Source organism: Corvus cornix, chromosome 1 (assembly GCF_000738735.6).
Source record: "Corvus cornix cornix isolate S_Up_H32 chromosome 1, ASM73873v5, whole genome shotgun sequence".
NCBI classification, from domain to species: Eukaryota; Metazoa; Chordata; class Aves; order Passeriformes; family Corvidae; genus Corvus; species Corvus cornix.
Window position 1 is genome coordinate 51,677,899 of NC_046332.1, and position 21,525 is coordinate 51,699,423.

Sequence of the window (21,525 nt, forward strand, 5' to 3'; positions counted from 1 at the left end):
CATGGACCTCCATGGGCTGCAGGGGGACAGTCTGCCATACCATGGTCTTCCTCACCGGCTGCAGAGGAGTCTCTGCTCTGGCACCTGGAACATCTCCTCCCCCTCCTTCTCCACTGACCTGGCTGCAGAGTTGTGTTGCTCACATATTTTTTCTCCCCTGTACCCTGTCTGAAATTGATCCTGAGCAGTAACTTCTTTCCCCCTTCTTAAATCTGCTATCCCAGAGGCACCACCATCACCAGTGATGGGCTCAACTTTGGCCAGAAGCACATCCATCTTGGATTCATCTAGCATTGAACATGGGAGAAAGGGAGAATCTTCTGGCAGCTTCTCACTGAAACTACCCTGCTACCAAAATCTTGCCACACAAACCCAATAGGCTTACACTAAGTGTATCACATACATACATTGGATTAAATCACTAGCTGAATACTTAGTAAAGCCATGCACAAACTTTTTCCTCTTATTACAAAATTGTTTATTTTCACTAAATAATTTCATATTGGAACTCTAATCAAATGCACCTAGTTTGGGATCTTACATTATTTTGATAATACATATAACCACAGGAGCCAAGTTCCTTTGGGGATGAATAATAGGTAACTTCTCAAACTGTTTCTAAAATCACTGGGATTACTACTGGAAAAAAATGCTCCTTAGATTGGAATGAAATGAGAGTCAGCATGCATCTTTCTATATATGTCTGGATCTTGTCAGAATTGATTACCTGAGCCAAATTCAAACCTGGTGTACGTTAATGAAATGCCAGAGTCTTTAGTAGAGACAAATTTGCCTACCAGACACCAGCAGTGAAGCTGCCTCTGACTGTTGTGAAAGATAAGGAAATTTACTCCTACTGTAAGGATCTTGAAAATAGCCTTAAAGAAGAGCAACACAGTGTATTCCTCCACTAGGAAAAATGAATTCTCAAGGTTTTAGGTTGTTTCTTTCAAGGTACAAATGTCTGGAATAATAGCGTATGCAGTCAGAGAAGATGGTTTCAAAGTTATGTTTTTGCCAAGCTTATTTTCTCTAAAATTTTTTTCAACTTAATTAGTTTGAGTAGGTACAGATTAGTGTTTTGCTTGACTGGTGAAAAAGTGAGACTCGTGAAATAATTCCTCAATAAAATATTTTTCTCTTTTTGCCCCAAAGAGTACCAGGTCCATGTTTGCTTCCTCCTGTTTATAAAATCTTCCCATTATGCATCCTCTTACCCAAAGTAATCAAGATCCTAAGTCTTGCCTGTGCCCCCTTTCTAAACACCCTTGGCCACCCCCACAGTGCTGGGGACCTACGTGAAGGAACAGCTTCAGTGGCTAGCAAAAGCTGGTGACAGATGTAGGCGACCTAATCCTTGCCAAGCATGGCTAAAAGGGAATTAATGTAGACAATATTAAGTAAAAGAAGGGGTTTTTTGATGTCCAAATACTGGGCTGCCCTGGGACTGGGCAGACCAGAACTGATGCAGAGGTACCTCACGCCATGAAGAGATCCTTGCTGAATGCACCATTTGGAGGATGTTCCATGATGGGGTGGGCACTGCATTGCTTAGTTCTAATCTTTAAACAGATTAATCTGCAAAACTGTCAGTGTTAATAGAGAACGCATTTCAGAACAGGCTTTAAAAAACGCTTCTTGTCTCCTAATACCCATATTAGATTTTGTGGTGTTGGGACTATGTGGCTAAGGTACAATGTGTTAAGGATGGTGTTCTGAGGCACAGGAAGTTTTTCAGTAAGTGCGGAAAATTTTCAAATCCCAGAAACTGAAGATCCAATTTTTAAAGTAATAATTTCATCAGAAATTCACTTTCACTTTTCTCAAAATACAATTTTGACAAGAGAGTTCTAGCACTGGTTGGATCCTGATTAAAGGAAAAACTTACACAGATTATACATTTGATATGGCTGGAGACAGAGGGAGCAGCCTTGGTAATGTGCTTTAAATCACCTGCTTGCCATAAAATACATAAGAAACAAGGTATGGTATGGTATGGTATGGTATGGTATGGTATGGTATGGAGCAAGCATATAAAATACTACGTCCACATTTTAAGAGCTGTATGCACAGGGAAGCAGTTCTGTGCTATAGACCAGTGCTGCAGGCAAAGGTCTATAAAAGAAAACACAACACAGTGTGTTTATCTACAAATGATATATGCATTTCTGAGAGGTCCTAATATCCAGTTTCATGCTGTTAGCTTTTTATGTAACAGCCCACTGGCAAGGTTGGTTAGCAACGTCCTGAAACAACAAAAATATCCGTCTCTTCACTGAAGACTTTTCTTTATGGTTCTGAGATTAATTTGCCAATAACATTAACTATGAACCAATCCAAAGTATTCTTTGGACAACTGGAAAATTATCCTAAATCTCTTGCTGAAACATCTTTTAAAGTTTAATTTATCAATGAACTGTGTGATGTTATTAAAATGTCCAAACTAATTCTCACAGATTTGAGTACTTCCTTCATTTCTGTGGTCAAGAGATTGTCATCATATGCTGTGAAATATGGTCAATAGTTATATCTACATTTATTACATTAGTTGAATAATGAAGGAAGATTTTGAACAGGGAACAGTTATACCCTGATGGAAAAAAAGTGTGCACAGTGGTGCACCCTAGAGTCTTGTTCTTCAGCTGCACAGAAAAGGTGAGCTTGTCCCTTCTAGTTCTTGTGGACCTGTTTGCTCCAGAGAAAAAGAGGGGAAGATGTTTTTTTTCATGCTTTGTAAGTAAATATTTGAGCATACAGGAACTGGGGGCAGGGAAGCCTTCCTGGGACTCACAGTGTAAATGCTGCCCATGTAGCCTGTCTCAGAGACACTACTCACAGCTAAGACACAGTTAAATAGATCAAGTAAGTTAATCTGTGATTAATATATTTTATTACTGATTCCAAATTCTTATTACATTTGAACTTTTAATTTATCCACTGAAAAGCCCTTCTCAACAGAAAAAATAAGGAAAAAAAATCTTCATGACAATATTCTCTGGTCAATTCACATTTATAACTATTAGAAACCTTCTATTAGAAAGGAAGAGTTAGAACTGGATGGAAGAAAGACATGCTCCAGCATAGGACAATTCCTTTATAAATGGATGGCATTACATCTAAGATGATCACATATTAAAGCTAAGTAGACATGCAAGTCCCCTGATGAACTTGGAGATTAAAGAAAAAAAATTAAAATTATTTTACACAAACATTTTGTGACTAGCAGAAACAGAAATACTCTGTGACATTAATTTGCCAGTTCTGCATTGCCTATGCCAAAATATTTTCACTGTGGTAAACTTTTTCTTCCTTAATTGGAGAGATTGGAGGTATTCTTGTACTGTTCTTGAGTATCTTTTGTACTGTCAGTATTATGTTATTTGACTTTGACATTGTGTCCACATAATTAGCAATTAGCAAGTCTATATTTTCACATTATGATGGCTTCCAAAAGCTTCCAGCAGTTTGTAATTACACAAGGGATTTTTCTATATGATTTTTCCTGATTTCACATCTTTAGCTCCTTCATAGAGTCTACCCATCTGAAAATGTTCTGGTATTCAATCTCTTAGTTGTCACGCTGGGAATTGGCTCTTCCCTGAGACTGTTGAAAAATAGAAATTATTCACAGTGCCAGCAAAAAGAATCTGGTATAAATAATAATAACAGAGCCTGATTCTAGTGCTATGCAAGCATATACATAACACAGAATTTAATTTTCACTTCTGATTAAATCTAATCTGTGGTTTTGCTATAATACATATCTCTCAGTCAATGAAATGATGAAGAAATAACACAACTGATACTATTAACTATATATGGTCTTTATAGAAATAATACTTTTATAAATAATATATTATCAGAGTAAGTTTTCAGCTCTTTACCGTACCACAGTGCTGCCTTCAAGTATTTATTTCACTGTATTATGAAATACTAATACAAAGATATAAAAACCCTCCACTTGTAACCAGGTGCTCATTTTTACATTTATAAAAGCAGTCTAACAAAATCTGAGGTCCAAATTAAATTCTCGTTCTGACATCAATAGGCAGTTGAGATTGTTATATGAAAAAAGGACGCAATTTTTCATCTAGAAATGAAAGCTGTCAAAGAAAATTTACTTCCTTTCTGTGTTATACACAAGTGAGCTATGCTGTAGCACAAAGAACTATCTCCGATAGCATTCTCTAACAAATGAACATTAAAAACTTTTTTTTGAGGAGGAAACGTATCAAAACATTTATCATAAAATTTCTTATTAATACTTTTTTTGCAGTCATGGCCAGATTCTCTGTTGTGCTTTGCTGTACTGCCATTACAGCCACACTGGTAGGAAAGGTTTGCTCTGAGGTCTGCTGCTTTGTCACACACACTTCCCAATGATTGTGCTCCCTTTTGACAAGAACTAAACTTAATTCCTTTTTCTTTCCCTAGAATATGTTACTTTCAATATTTTACAAATTTTCACAGATATTTAATGAAAACCCAATGTCTTCTATTTAGTTTAACTTCAAATTCACATCATTATTTTCTATCTATTGGTTGTGAAAAGCATTGGCACTAATGACAGATTCAAGTTCCAATCTCACTAAGAAGACTCCTAAATTTGGTAGATTGTTTCTCCCTTTAGAGATGTCACTGCATGTTCTTTTCTGTATCTTCCCCAAAGGCTATATTTGAGAATTTCAGCACTTACTCAGTGAGGACTGCTTCATTAAGACAAATACCATTTAGTTGCAATTTAAATGCTTTAAGTCATTGAGTAGATCAGCTCTATGTTTTCCTATCCAAAAGCTAGGGACTGTGTGCTGGACTCCTTTGGGTACAGTTATACTGCCTGTTTTCTGCCTCAGGCCAGAAACCCTGATTCCTGTGCCAAATACTATGAACCTTCTCAGGTCCATCTGTTCTAAACCTTGGGCCAACTGGAGCAGACCATCACAATAATCATGCTTCTTGCTGGATGCAAACCACTGGTGAACTTTTACTCAGCTTTTAGCTCTATCTGCAGCTGTGTCCTTAAGGGAACCAGTGAGCTCGCTCGGTGTCATGGTTTAACACCCAGCTGGCAACAAAATACCATTGAGCTGCTCACTCACCACCCCATTCCTCTCAGTGGGATGGGGAGGAGAATCAGAAAAAGGTAAAAAACGTGAGTTGAAATAAGAACAGTCGAACAATTGAGTTAAAGTAATATAAAACATCAACAATAATAAAGAGACAGAGAAATAAAACCCAAGAGAAACAGGTGATGCACCATGTGGTTGCCCACCCACAGCCAAGTGATGCCTAGCCCATCCCCAAGCAGAGATTGGCCCTACCCAACCAGCTTCCCCCAATTTGTATACTGGGCATGACATTTTATGGTATGGAATATCCCTTTGGAGAGTTTGGGTGGTAAGGAATATCCCTTTGGTGAGTTTGGGTCACCTGTCCTGGCCATTCTCCCTCCCAGCCTCCTGTGCACGTGCCCATGGCAGAGCATGAGACAATGAGATGTCCTTGGCTTAGGGTGAGCACTGCTCAGCAACAACCAAAACATCAGCGTGCTATCAACATCATCCTCATACTAAACCCAGAACATATCACTGTAGGACCTCTTAGGAGGAAAATTGACTCTATCCCAGCCAAAAACAGGACACTTGGGACCAGAGCACCAGAGCACACCACCTTGTATATTATCAGGGGAACCTCACATCAGATTCCCACAGCAGAACAAATTCACAGCACAGACGCCTTCCTCATAAAATCCAGAGTTTTCATTCCTCTAACCAAGAATAGAATACAATTCTAGGGGTTTTTATTTTAATTATTCTATTGTGTAACTTCAAATATGATGAGGAAGGAAACAAAAGAAAAGGAAAATAGAAAAGTAAAAAGTGAAATGGTTTGTTAAAAGGATTAATGACATTGCAGCTTTGAGCATTTTAAACTTCTCATTTGCCACATCAACATGCAGAAGCTCTTACTTTGATTCATTACTCCTTCCCAGTAAAATGAATCAGCACAGAAAAAACTATAAAATATCTATTAAATAAGTCAAGAATTATCTATAAATTCAGTGATTCTGATTAATTGCTTAGAAAAGGCAATGGCAACTGAAACTAGAATGCAGTTGCTAGGAACCAGCTGCACATGAATAGCTTTGTTAGACTTCCCAGTGGTAAAGGAAAATGAATCCATTATTGGGCTTTGGGATGATAGTGTAAAATATCTCAAAACTTCAGAATTGTGATATTGGTATAATATTTCTAGCTCCCATTCTGGGCAAGTGTTACAACCACCATAATTCAAAACATTTTTGTAGGGAAAAACAATTACAGAATCCCTGTAAGTATTTGCAGAGAAAATAAAATATGAACTTACTTTTGTTATACTGGGTCCCTGTTTTTGCACTCCCAGCTGGTGTATTTCCACGCACAACAAACAGAAACTAAAACAAATATTTCTATGTAAAGTCCTGCATTTGGGACAGACAAACCCTGTGCAACAGTACAGGCTGGAATTCATGGTCTAGGAAGCAACTTTGCAGAAAACACCTGGGGACACCAGTAAGCAGGAACATAAATATGACTGGGCACATATTTGCTTAAATCTCTGTCATTTCAGTCCTATTATTCCCAAGGCACTCTTCAAATACATCTGACACCAAGTTTCCTGTCTGGACCAGTAGTTTCTACAAAATACCTCACAAGAGAATAGAAATAGTGGGTGATCTCTTAGTATTCATTATAACACTGAATAAATTGAGACTATAAACATGTCTTGTTTATAATCTCAGAAGTTCAAGCTCATTTTAGGAGACCAAAATCAATATGTATTCTAAACAACTCCATATATCAACACAGGGAAGTGTAAAAAGAAAAAAACATACCTCTGGACCAGTGAGCAATTAGCAATTAAAGATCCTTTCCAGCCCAAATCATTCTATGACTCCACTTTTTCTTACATTCAAATTGTTTTTGTGTGCTTTAAGGCCTCTAAGTATTAGCTGGTCAGCCAGAAGGGGTTAGGATCTAAGTTAGTTATGGTTCCAGTTCATGACAGAACCGATGAGTTCCCTCACATCCAGAACATTCTACCACTTAGTCTACTTCTGTAGCTGCCATGTCGCCAGAAGGAAAAGTTACAAGTTAATAAACCAACCTTTCAAAATTCATGAAGGAGCTGCAAATATGTTGGAAGCAACTAAAGCACAGAACACAGTGTGAGTTTAATTGGAGAAAAACTAGCTAAGAAAATCTTTGAGTGAAGGATGGGTTGGAAAGCAACCAGAACAGCTAGATTCTTCCTCTGGGCATTGCCTGCTCATGTGAGAATTTCTATTGGCATCACTGGATACCACCCTGTTCCTCATTTGTTCAGCTTGCTGCAGAGGCCAAAACAAGGTAGAGAGACATTCTTAGTTCCATTTCCCTTTTTTGACGATCCTTTCAGATTTGAGCAGGGTAATTGAGGTATTTGGAAGTAACCTGTCCAATTTTAATTCCTTCTTTTCATCATTTTCAGGCTCTTTTACTGTTTCTGTGAAGAGAAGCCTTGGACCAGCGATATTTTGTTGCACTATTTAATCTTTTCTGTAAAAAAAAAGGTAATCACGTCCCATTAGCACCAGGCAAATTTAGATTTTACTCTGTTAACTTAGTTTAATGAGGTTCCATCCTGCATCCTTATGTGAAAAATGCATATTAAGCATAACTGTCCTTGACTCCATGCTTATACTCCATGCTTATAAGAGATAAGAGAGTTGACCTTCACGGTTTCCCAGTTTCTTTAGACTGTTTATGATATGAAGCTTGTGTGGAACTGAAGAGGCCAAAATTCCCCAAAATCAGTGGGATTCCAGTTCCTGGAAAGCATAACACTCATTCAAAGGCTAGCTGAATACAAAATTAGAGGGATAAGAGAAAAATAAAAACACAGACTGATTTCAAAGGCATTCAAACTAAATAAAGCAATAAACAGCATATTTTTCTGTTGAAAGTTCTCTATTAAAGTGTAGATCTGGCTTTGCAGTTCCATAAATACTTAGGAACAGAATGTGTATATAGTCACTTAATCTGCTTTTCTTTCTCTTCAAATACTTTAATGCTTTTTATCTTTAGGTTCCTCTTGTTTAAATTGGCTGTGTTTTTATCTGAGAATGTTGAGGGCTGAGAAATCAGATTAATCACCCTGTTCCTGCACAAAGACTATACTGAAATGATAAGCCTTTGGCAAGGATTCTCAGTGAGCATTATTCTGAGACCATTTGCAGGAGAAACGCATGTGAGTCTCTAACAGATGCATCAGTTTTATCAGTCAAGTGCAGCTATGTGCAGCTTCTGCGGTTCAAACACAAAATATTAATCTTGGAAAGTATTTCAAGGTAGTGTAATTGCTTGCTCCAAAGCCTTGCTCTCCAAAAGCTCTTTTACACCTAAGAATAAGTTGAGGTTGAAGAAAATTACCTTCTCTTGTGTCACAGACCTAAGAAATACTGTGCTTTCATGTAATGGGAAGATACCCGCTACAGCTGTTAATGAAATTCTGTGTACCCAGCATCTGCCAGCCTGGATAAATAATTACAGTCCTTGGATAGTTCTTTCCCCTTATGAAGCTCTGCAATTTGTGGCAAAACATTAGCATTTGGTATCTCAAATAAAAACCTGGAGTTACTCTCACTGTTGTTGTAAAGATGTCTGAACACTGCTGCTTTCTTTCATGGTGAAGAACCAGAGTGATGAAGGAATCAATAAAGAGACCATTTTACTCGAGAATTACATAAGCATTACTTTTAGGGATGTTCAGGCCTCATCTACACTGAAGAAATCAGTGACTGAGTCTGAGCATTTGACCCCAGTCATCCCCACTACCTATTGTTCCTTGCCTGGTTCCATTTTTTATTTCTCCAAATAGGTCTGTGCAAAGCAAATCTGCAACTTTCTGCAGTCTGCATACAAATCCCTCAGCATCACTCAGTCGTTGGGTCAGGCTATGGTCTGCTTTCATTTAGAGCACAGACAACCTTTCAAAGACCACTTCTTCGCTCAATATTTTTTTGATTTACATTATACATTTCTGTGTTAGACTGGTGTTTCTAAAATTTATTGCATGCTTCTAGTAACTGGATAACTCTGAGGATGTTTTTGTTTGGCCAAATTTCATAGCATTCTCTTATGGAGATAGAGCATAATACATTGGCTTGTACTACCAGGTAAAGGAATATATTTTATTTTAAAGTTTGGAAGAAAATGACCATTTGTTAAAAGCTAAAGGTGGAAGAAGCATATGTGGAAGGATATAAACAAAGGTTGTTTCAGTCCCTGAAGGTTTGAGGCTACATTCTTCCTCAACAAATCAAAGCCAATTTGTTCACTGTCAGAGGAATATACTTCATAGGCTGTTGTCACTGCCTGTATGACATACGTGCCCTGGCCTCTGCTCCAGCAAGTCAGAAAGGGTACATTTCTAAGAAAGAGCTGCTCTTTAATCCTTGTGAAAGATACAAGTACTCTGAAGAAATATTTTCTTTTGCTTTTTTATTCACTCTTTAGTGATGTTTCCTGATCATATGCATGAAATCATGATTCTTTAAACTGAAATTTATTTGAGAATCAGCGATACATTAAAATTAAGAATAAAGAAACTTATGGTATAGTGAGACATGAGTACAGAGAGGAAAAAATCCCAAGTAAACATACAAAACTCCCTGAAGCTCCTATGTGACATGCAATTTAAATTTAGATCACATGTACTTTTACCATCCCCTGAACCTATATATAATGTACAGGCTTTAACAAAATCAGCTGGGTCAAAGATTTCTGCCATGGACCACAGAGTCAACCCTGGTGATGCCTCCTGAGCTAAAGTCATCTTCAGTCATCTTTTTCTCCACAAAATCCAGCCTGCATCTGTAAAGGTCTCATACTAATACCATCAAATACTGTAGTCAGGAAGCAAGAACTCTTCTTTACCCCATAACCCTTCTAAATTTAAACCCAAAATGCCTCCTTCCTGAGGTCGTGGTGGTGAGACCCCAGTTTCTCTTTATTACTTAGTGCTGCCCACTCTGTGCCAGTCAGTATCCACCCTGACAGAATCCATAGCTCTCCCAAATCCAGCCTCTATCAACACAACAAAATGGTGATTTCTTCAGCATCCAAATGCTTCAGTAAGAGGCTGAGAGCAATGGCAGCCAAAAAACTCCATACTCCACAACTAAACTATAAAGTCAACTAAACATTGTAATTGTGCAGGGAAACAGCAGCAGCACTCTAAGTTTTAAGTGCAAGCTCCTTTAGTGCTTCATACTAGAACTTCAAAGATAATCCAACATCAGTGTCTTTTTGTGGGGAATTTTAGAAACTCCGACAAGGGATCTGACACACAAACCCCTTAATTCTCTAATCTTGACAGATAACAAAGGTAAAAAAATCACCTCCTCTTTGGAAAAGAAGACTTGATGGCAGATGTATTATCACGACTGCTTTGGGAAAATTGTTTTTTTCTCTGAAGTACTGAACTTGCTAAACTTGTTACAAACCCCAGCTTTTCCATGGAAATTGAAGGAGAATAGAAGCCAAAGGACCCAAGGCTGAGAGAATAATATTTATGTTTGTATTGGCAGAGTATTTATATTGGCACTCTTACGATGGGTCAATTTACATTAATTGCATTTTTGAAGGAAGAAAAGCAGTAAGGAAGGGTACTTCTTTTCCTTCATTTTCTTTCTGAAAATTATAGGATAATAATTTTCACCTAAATGATTTGAAGTGAATCATCATATCTGTTGAAAAGTTGGTATAGGAAGAATAATAAATATTTGCTAAATAGTTCATTGTTTAATTATGTTGTTGGTTTTACTACCTTTTTTTATCTAATGTAAGTATTTGTGGTTTGTTCCTGTGAAAAAATATCTGTAAACTGAACACTTTTTGACATTCTATCTTCTGATGTAATAAATAATTTTATAGCGATCCACCCTTTTCCTTCTTCAATCACTTGAAAATTCATATTGCTTGATTATTTCAAACTCATTGAGCTATTTGGGAAGTTAAATATCCCTGGAGTACTGCTGCAATATTAATAAGAACAGAAATACTCTTTCTGTACCCTTAAAATCTGTTTAGGGTCTTTCTTTATGTTTTCAGTGGAGATTCCACGTTATATACTGGCAAACTCATATGAGAAAGAGTAAGGTAGCCAGATTCCTTAATACTACAGGAAAATAGAAGCAAGTATGTATCATCCTCTGTACGCTTGATGACAGAGACTTCCAAGCACACTGGCTACAGAGCTTATGTCTCCTCAGTTCCTGGCATCAGGTCACACAAAACTCAGCCTAGAAGGGACCTCAGGAGGGAGTGAGTTCCTTCTTTTGCTTTGCTTGCACGGGTGGCTTCTGCTTTATTTATTAAACTGCCTTTCTCTTTACCCACGAGTTTTCTCAATTTTACTCTTCTGATTCTCTCCCCCATGCCACTGGGGGAGAGTGAGCAAGCAGTTGTGTGGTGCTTAGTTGTCAGATGGGGTGAAACCACAACAGGTATGTTTACTCCACTGAAAGCTGCAGCAGAAAAGCAAGACAACCTCAAACCAGTATAGCCTTAAGTATTGGTAAATCTTGTTTAACCATCACTCATGCACTGTAATTTGCAGATCGAATCTGGAAAGAGCAGTCTGAAAAGAAAAGAAAAAGTGCTCCTCTTGCCAGGCTACTTTTGTCAAGGTTTAGTACAGAACAAAGGTTTTTTTCATAGCCAGGTTAGGAAGTCATAACCTTAATTTACTATGAAAATGATTATTTCTCTTCATTTAATTGTTATTATGCTACTTACCTTTAATGTGGTTTGACTAACACATTTTTACTGAGAATAGGGTCACATGCGGTGAAAGAAAATATTTTTTCAGTGCATATAAAAGCTTTATCCTTTATTTCAGGGTTTTTACTGGTTTTAGACAAATTCACTAGTGGTTTCAGCTTTGGAAATAATGATGAAGAAATGTCCCAACACAAGTGGAATATTGCAGGCTGTCATAGCTGTGAAAGTTCTCTCCTGCAAAACTTTCCATCTGATCTTCAGAATCTTTATGTAAAATTGAGGATTTTTCCCTCAGACCAAAACTCTGAAATGCAGCTTTGCATCATGCTTACTTCTCCAGGCAGACCCTTAGATCACACAATGCATTAGAAGGGATTCCTGTAAACAGGTTCATCATTTCAGCTTAAGGGCCTTTTCTGGGTCTCAGAGAAACAAAATAGCTTTTTCCCACTGTTAGTTACCTTCCAGAAATTATATGCTATTCTTTTTAGCCTGTATAACACTTCTAGTTGTCCCTTGTCACCTTTGCAATAATTGTAAGCAACATAGGTAGTGACAAAAATGATTTTGTTCTTGGATGGCCTGAGTTGTCTGGAAATGTCTGCCTCTTCCCATCAATGATGAAGGAACCCAAGGCTCAGCTGCTGACATAGGTACCTCAGTTAAATACCTGAGGTTATGTGGAATGAGTCAGGGACTTGCAGTACAAGCACACTACAGGAATGGCTATTTCTAGTTTCTTTCTGTGTGTTATTAAGAAGGCAGAAATAAATACTTGAAATAATTTTATTAATAACGTGTCAACCCTTTTTTATGTGATGTTACACTTTCAGTTTAATGTCAAATGCCATGTAACCGAGTTGTGTCGTTTTGTGAACCGTAACAGCGTTGCTAATAAAGCCCTTAAGGTCAGCTATTTAGAACACCCTCTAATTTAAACAACTGCATTACCCTGATAATTAAACATTATTATCTTTTATGCTCGTCAGGCAGAGTAAAGCATTTCCTTTTCCTCTCTATCCACCTAAAAAGCCTAATGAGCCAGACCTTGTACTTGACTAACACAGCATAGGCAAGCTGCACTTTGTAGACCTTCAGCAACTTCTACTTTCTGAAGATCTGCATTGGCCTTTCTCTCCCATAAGTGTTAAAGACTCTAACATTTATCCAATAGTACTCAGGAATGAAACACATTCAAACAATAAAAGCCATGATTTGATGTAAAAAAGAACATGGCAGAGGATGTTCATCTCTGGATTTCTTTCTTCTCCTATTCGTATGTATCCACCTTTGGCTTTTCCCTGTTCTCCAAAACATTCTGCAAAATCTTTCCTTATCAAGTCCTTGCTAGTTTGCAAGTACTCACTGGCAAATGAGATTATTTTCTCCGTAACAAAAACATTTCCAATTTCCTGAAATCTTTTCTCAAAATGTCTTATTTTTGTAAAATATCTCAATAACCAACATATTTCAACACTGAAGAATATCATCCTACTATTTACAGAAGAAAGCCAAGTGTCTCTGTAAGGAGGACTTTTTGATAGTTTTGTGTAAACATTTTCCTTTCTCTTTGAAAAATACCCTAGAAGTTCAAATGCCAGCACTCAAAATTGAACCCTATATGACTTTGAAAATGCAAGTTCCTCTTTGTCAAACCACTGCCATATTCAACATATCTCCTAATTTTTCTACTTTAATTCCTGGAGCTAGAAAGTTTAGAAAGTAATATTCTCTGCTCAGCTGAATAAAGATCTGATCTCTTTGGAAGCACAAGAGTGAGTTCATCTAACAAGCATTTGTTTTTCTCATAAATCTTTTGTTTGACAATGGGTGGACATATTGATGGAGGCAATGGATAAAGACACCCTTTGGTATTTTAATTTTGATGGCTAAGGCTTACACTAAATCAAGGAAGGGGTAAGGAAGGAAGAGAAGAATTCTCTGCGGACCTCTGGTGGAACAAAGAGAAGATGGATTAAAAGAACGAGCAGACTGGCCTAAAACAAGTTTGCTTTGGCTATCTTGTTTTATTGTTCAATAAATACTCAGTGGAGAGAGTCAGGCAGTAGAAAAATTTGCACTGCAACAACACACAGAAGCTTCAGTCAGCATGTTCAAATGCGCCTCAGTTAAGAAGTTGCTCTTATTTCAGGCCAGTTACACCTAGCACAGGCATGGATTGGTTAGTTTTTGGACAGAACACTTTGAGACATGGTGCTAAATCTACCCGAGGTTTTTAGGGAAGCTTGTAGGTGCATTAGTAGGGACTCCTTCAAACCAGCTTCTGCTGCTGCCAGTCTCATCTTAACTGAAGGGCTGTGCACTGCTGGTTAGGGGTTTGCACTACTGGTTTTTCCTGTTTGAGGCAGATATCCCTCCAATGTCTCTTATAAGGAAGATGCAGAAAATGAACTGAAATGAGAGATTTCCACTGTACTTCATTAACAGCAAGTCTCCTCTTTGAGTTAATTACTTCTATCAAGTGCTCAAAATACAAAGACGCTGATGTTAGTTTATGAATAGTTTAACTGGAACTGTGATGAGAGGGTTGCAACTTGTGTGTATATATATAGCATATAGCATTTAAAGGTTATTGATGTCTTCTGAGACATCATTAATTACTTATTACGGAAATTCATTTCCCCGCACGTGGGCTCTGAGCCTGCAGAATTCGAAGTCTCTGTTACCACAGGGTAGAAATTTCAGTTGATGCAGTAAATTGTCTAACCTGCTCCTACATTTTCAATGCCTAGTGAAGTAATTCTTCTAATTGAAGTACACTGTTTCCTTACCCAGCCACAGGAGCAGAGAAGGATGTCTCTGGAATTAACTTAGATTATCTTGAACAGACAGGATCTCCCTCTGCGCATACTTCTGTCTTTTGACTGTATAAGGACTTTGCTCACATATTCTAGGAAAATTGCTTCACCACAACAAAATGCTGTGTTAAGCAGATGTGCCCTGTGATTTAAGAACATTTTTTCCTAGCAGCAATAAATACAGCTTCCACATGGACAGCTACACCTCATTTAGTCCTGCTTGACTAACTTATTTCCTTCTATAACAAGGTGACCTGGATGAGGGAAGGTTGTGGATATTGGCCACCTGGACTTTAGTAAAGCCTTTGACACCATTTCCCACAGCATTCTCCAGGAGAAACTGGAAGGTCATGGCCTGGATGGGAGTATACTTTATGGCTTAAAAAACTGTTTGGATGTCCAGGCCCAGAGAATGGTGGTGAATGGAGTTACATCCAGCTGGCAGCTGGTCATTAGTGGTGACCCCAGGGCTCAGTGTTGGGGCCAGTCCTATTTCATATGTTTATCAATGATCTGGATGAGGGTATTAACTGCACCCTCAGTCCGTTTGCAGAGGACACCAACTTGGGTAAGAGTGTTGGTCTGCTAGAGAATAGGCAAGTTCTACAGGGGGATCTGTAAAGGTTGGATCGATGGGCCGAAGCCAACGGCATGAGGTTCAACAAGGCCAAGTGCCAGGTCCTGCACTTGTGTCACAACAACCCCAGGTAGCACTACAGGCTGCTGGACAGCACTACAGGCTGGGGGCAGAGCAGCTGGGAAGCTGCCCAGTGGAGAAAGACCTGGGGATGCTCGGCACTGATGAGGCCTCGAATCCTGTGTTCAGTTTTGGGCCCCTCATTACAAGAAAGACATTGAGGTGCTGGAGCATGTCCAGGAAGGGCAATGGAGCTGGGGAAGGGTCTGGAGCACAAGTCTGATGAGGAGTGGCTGAGGGAACTGGGGTTGTTCAGCCTGGAGAGGAGGAGGTTGTGGTGAGATGGTGGTCAGCCTCTTCTTCCAAGTAATGAGTGGTAGAATGAGAGGAAATTACCTCAAGTTGCATTGGGGAGGTTTAGATTGGATGTCGGGAAAAATTTCTTCACCAAAGGGTAGTTAAGAACTGGAACAGGATGCCCAGGGAAATGGCTGAGTCACCATCCCTGGAAGTATGTAAAAGACATGTAGATGTGGCACTGAGGGACATGGTTTAGTGGTGGACTCAGCAGTGCTGGGTTAATCGTTGGAATTAAAGTTTTTTTCCAACTGAAAGGATTCTATAACCAATTAGAAGAAGACTTTGTATGTGTAGCAGATAATCTATCACCTAATTCATACTATTTAACAATCTGTGGACTTCTTACCTATAAACACGGAGACTTTTACATGATTTACAAAGCAAACATATGACCTGGTTTAGAGTACCTGACTCTTGCATGGAAAAATGTTTATCAAACTTTTTGAGTACTATAGCTGAGAGTCTGCCGAAATGGAGACAGGGACCCAAACATGTATATATCACTCCTCTCAGTTATGCAATTCATAGACTAAACATATCTTCGTTTGGTGTCAAAAATGTCCAAATATTATCAGAGTCTGGTTTTTGTGAGGTTTTGTTATTTTTTACATGGAGACTTCTGAGGGCACCTTTGCAGTCTTTTGACAAATATTCATATACACAGTGACTTGCTACACATGGCTGCTGTGTTTCTGCTTGTGTTTCAGGTGTGGGTTAATTTTAAGCACAGAACAATTCTTAAGATAATGTTTTTCCAAAGTAATTCTTGCTTACAGAGTCAGTAATTCAGGTTTTTGCATCTGAAAGACTTTTAATGAGAAATTCATTATAATTAAACATTAAAAATATTATTAAGAACACAGTAACTTTTCATTTCAGTAGTTTAAAATTATTTTCTCGAGGAATTGCTAAGATAGTTTTGAAAATCAGTAATTCTTGCTTTCTATCATGCCTATAGTGGTTTCTATAAAAATATGATATGGGATGATATCAGCTATAAGAATTTCATTGGCAAAAATGTTAAAGTCCAAGTGGATTAAGAAGTAATTGCAGACAAACAAAATCCTTTACTTCATTGAAATGAAGTGTTTAGACACTGACATGAAATGACAGATTTGAAATGATTTGGCATGTTTTCATTGAAAATTTCACTGAAATTCTGACATTATTGTGAAATATTTCCATTTCACTAAGGTTGTATTTTGCATAGAAAACTAGGAAGAACTGGTGATTCCTTTTTAAAAAGTCCTCTTTTGAGCAGAAGTAAACAGATGGTTTTTGTTATCAAAACAAAACAATTTTTTTTCATCCTGCAGCATCACTTTCCTAGAAAACATGAATTCATCTATGAAATCTGAATATTATATTAATGTATTTAATATTTAATTTAGTCTGAAGCTGATTTCCCTGGAATATTTCCCCTGAAATTCTTTCTAATAAAGCCTGCACTCTTGTTGATTTTATATGTCTTTAAATAGGTCAAATTGTTAAACCCACTTCCTTTTTCTCTCTGCCCCTTTGCCAGTACAGGTTCTGCAGCTGCTCACAACTCAGAAAAATAGGTCCTGCCCCTGGGAAAAGGGAGCATCTAGAAGACCAACTAGAGGTATTCGGGAGAATTTTAGTACTTAAGCAGCTGCATGTCTAGTAAACATGGAGTGAAATTAAAATTTAGAAATTTTTTAATCAAACCTTTAAAAAAGTTAATTCAGGATCAGGAAAACTCTAGAAAACTTAGTTCTGGCTTCTTTAGATAGGTCTCAACATGATAGATAACACTGGATATAGGCTATGTAAACTACACATTTACTTTAGGTTTTTCAAGGTAAAAGCAGGAAAAAGCTTATTAAAATCTTTCCAGACTGCTAATTTGAAATGTGCAGAATTTCACCTATTTACATCCTATTTACAATATTAGGTATTCCAAATTCACCAGTGATTGTGTATTTGTCAAGGAAGAGAAAGATGATCAGCATAAACTAAGAATGGAAAAGATAAAAAAAAAGTAAACCCAACACAAACCAGCCAGTGTTTACTCATTTGAAAAGTGAGAGAGAAAAGGTGAACAGTTACATACTTAAAAATTCCTATTTCTTCTGTATTGATATGAGAATTTCTAATAACAAAGCAAAAGGAGACAGTACTAGCAATAATTACAACCTCATTCCGTTACTATATTTGAGCTTATACAGCTATAGCTTAAATGAAAATGGGACATTTAGCGTGAGGCAAATGAAAGAGAGATACAAGTTATAGTATAAGTAATTAAATTGCACTAACTAAACTTACTGTGAAACCAGATGATATTGATCCAGCCTATTAATCTCCCCCTTCTTCATTTCACATATAAGGGAAAATTAGTAAGCATTGTAGTAAGCACTTTTTCATGTTTTTGTAGTCATATGCTTAATACCTAAACAGAACCAAAGCTAAAAAAAAGTTAACTGAACAGTGACAGACACTGGGTTTTTGCTGTGATACCTCTATTAAAAACTCTGAATATTAATGACAAGAAAACATGCATTTTGTAATGAGTGGAAAAGATGACTATCTACTAATCAATAAAGACAGCTACTATTCTCTTGTACTTAATTGCATTGCTGCACCAGAGGCTTGCAATTAACTTGAACTCAGATTTGCTTGTGAACCACATTTGGGATTCCCCTTCTACATCCTTACATGGAGCTGCAGTTAAATCAGATAGCATTTTTATTTGATTCAGAAAGAAGTGAAACTTACTTCTCACTGCCCATTGTGTACTTGAAATTGTGGCAGCCTTCACAAAACCAAACTCTCCCTTACTTGAGATAATATTAAACAACGTGTAATTGGACAACAAAATGTCCATGCCCAGCTCAGGGTGGCTGTGTGACTCCAGGAAATCTTCCTTGTTTGCTGCTGGTTGTAGCCCAGGCAACAGTAGGTGTCAGAAACAGGCACCATAAGCTTCAGCAATGTGTCTTTGCTGACAGCCAAACAGCACCAGTGGTGCAAAATGAACAGAAAAAAATGTGCTATGCTAAAAATAATTGTGGGCAAGCACAGAAAACGTACATTCTGGTGGATGCTCTTTGGTTCTGCCCCATAACTCTGAACAGATATTCTTGCCAGACATTATCCTGTAGGGTAAACTTGAGAGTATGAATCTTTGAACCTCATTAGTTATTAATAAAGAAGAATGATGATTTTATCAGGGAAGATTCTTTGTTGATAACACACCTCTGACCTGACTCCACGGACTGAGAATCGATACCACTGAGATGCCTTTTGACAGCACATAAATGAGAATCACAGTATTATGGCAAGTGTGAAAGGAATGCAAATGCAGAGATGAGCAGCTTTCACTATGGAGAACCTTAAACCCAACTGGCATAAAGTTTTGGGTTTTTGGAAGACCCACTTCAGTGGCAAAGTGGTGAACATGGACACTTCTGAGAATAAAGGTACTTTCTCAATTTCCATAAACACAGGGTGATACCAGGGACTTGCAGACTACTACAAAAAGCACAGCTTAATCACTTTAATTTCAAGAGACTTTCTCTGTTCATTCCAAGGCATTTCTAGATCTACATTTCAAACATCATGTCATTTTGGAAGGTCCTCAAAAACTCCAAGCTTGGTAATTTTCTTTACACGTTTGTCAATTTTCATTTCCTTACACAATGAAAATTCTTCACCATCCACTTGTTTGCTTCTACAAGTACACTCAATCTGATGTTCTACTCCATACTCTGTCTTGAGATTAAACCAAGTTATATTTTCCAAAGACTACTCCACCCCTTTTCAAGGTTTAGTTCTAATATGTTTCATGTTTGGTTGCTTAAAATGCTGAAAGGAATTACTGATAATAATTTTTGGTATTATTTTCAACTTGAAAGGAAAAAAATAATACTTAACTCCTGGACACTTAATCATAAAAACAACGTAAAAGGACACGTTCTAATTTTACTTGTCCTCATTCATCATTATTTTGTCACTTTAACGGCAATTTTTGGATTTAGACTGGACATTCTGGACAACCAGACCTGATTGCTTACTTGTAGAGCTCTGACCTCAGTCCCAATATGGTGTAACAATGTTCTTTGGTAATAGCATGAATAAAGATTGAGATGTTAGGGATGGCTTGTAAGATAAGAGGGGAAGACAATGCATTCTTATCTGTTTTCTTGGGGGGGAGGTGGAGAGCATTTAAAGGAACAGAAATAGTAGTTGTTAAGTCTAGAGCAGAAGCATCTGAAAATAATTCACAGAAACAGTGAATATATTGCCTAAAATACTATACTATCAAGAGCTCCTGGCTGGGTTCCAGTGCCCGAGATGAAAGAACCCCCTGGCCCTGGATGCTTCTGTATCCAGTGTCCTCAGCAGCATCCTTAACACAAGAAATAGAAAGACTCTGCTGATGTGCTTTTATCATGATCTACATGGACCAGGACAGCCAGAAACCGAGCAATTGTTATGCCTGAGGTAAGTTTCTTGAACTTAGAGCTGCACCTACCAGAATACTGTAGTAATAATCAGAAGTAAAGTGACTGAACAGTTACAGAGGCTACTGTTTCCTTCAGCAGCCTGTATGGAATACATTTTGAAACACAGCTAAAGAATCTAGTAAAACTTGATTTTACTTCAGCAAGAATCTAATGGTAGGGATAGCTGGAAATATTTATGGAAATGAAAAATGTGTATAAAATATAAAAGATCCCCTGACTTGGTATTGTTTCATTAAATCATTATGGCCTAATGTTTTCTATTATGAAGAATCAATGATGTAGTCAGCTGTATTACTGCAACTTAATTAGGCACAGCAATCAGACGCAATTATAAAAAACATTTCACCCTACATATGCCTAGCACTACCTCAAATTAAGAAAATTCAAGCTTTGCGTTAAGGTTAAAAAAAAAAAAATCATGAGAGGTCAGAATTTCATTTGAATGCATGAATCCTTGCAAAAACAGCAGTTTCTGAAATGACTGTAAGACAGGATTGGCATTTCAAGAAATAGAAATAGTGGTTGTTAAGTCTGGCAAAGTATGATCTGAAAATAATTTATGAAGGCAGTGAATATGTTGCCTGAAACATTATACTATAAAATATAAAATTATCCAATACATTTCCTGAAGGAAAAAAAGCTTATTAGAAGACTTATTAGAAGCTTATTAGAAGTCAGAGACTAATTGAGGTATTTTTCCATCAGTACTTCTGTAGTTCCCTACTTCCATGGTAGCTTCTTAGGATTACTAAATTCTATTTCAAATGAACAAAAGAATCATTACATGTTTGGTTATTATTTCTTCAAATCTTTCTAAAATACTTAATAACTTAACACATTTACTATTATATTTTGCAGAACAGAGATTTAGCAGTGATAGACAGACCAGCTCAATTTAGCACCGAAGTTTCTTAAGCATTTGCTGTAATTGACATGAACAAGTACTATACAGTTACATTTGTCTTGCCTATGGACTTCCATAGCTCAGCTGAATTGGTATGTGCAGGTTCCTAATGAAATGATACAACATATTCTGACATGATGACGTGCAGGGATTAAGTGAAGGTTGGGAAATATCATGGGAACTATCTTCCTAACTCATTTTTGTGTCTTGCTTCTTTTGCTTTTGCATGCACAAAAGAACTGGAGTACTTTTAAAAAGATATGCAGACATCCTCTGATTCCCACTAGATGTACATATTGGTGAAGTAAATGTAAAATGAATGAATTTTTAATTGTCATGGACACCAATACTCAGGTATTTCCATTTTGAATTCTTTATGAAAGAGAATCTGAATGTCAGCATTTCTAGGAGTCATGCACTGCTATTAAACTTCTGTTTCAGTATCTATACCTACTTTTTGAAGAAACCTCTCTATAGAGATACCTGTAGTATGTGTTTAAACACGTAGCTG

The 21,525-nt window shown here is 37.5% G+C and overlaps 1 protein-coding gene across 3 annotated transcripts in view; it reads right to left on the minus strand.

Annotated features, from left to right (window-relative positions):
• The window catches only part of TRPC4 (transient receptor potential cation channel subfamily C member 4), a 133,979-nt gene that overhangs the window by 39,036 nt on the left and 73,418 nt on the right, over positions 1-21,525 (minus strand). The window lies entirely within an intron of this gene.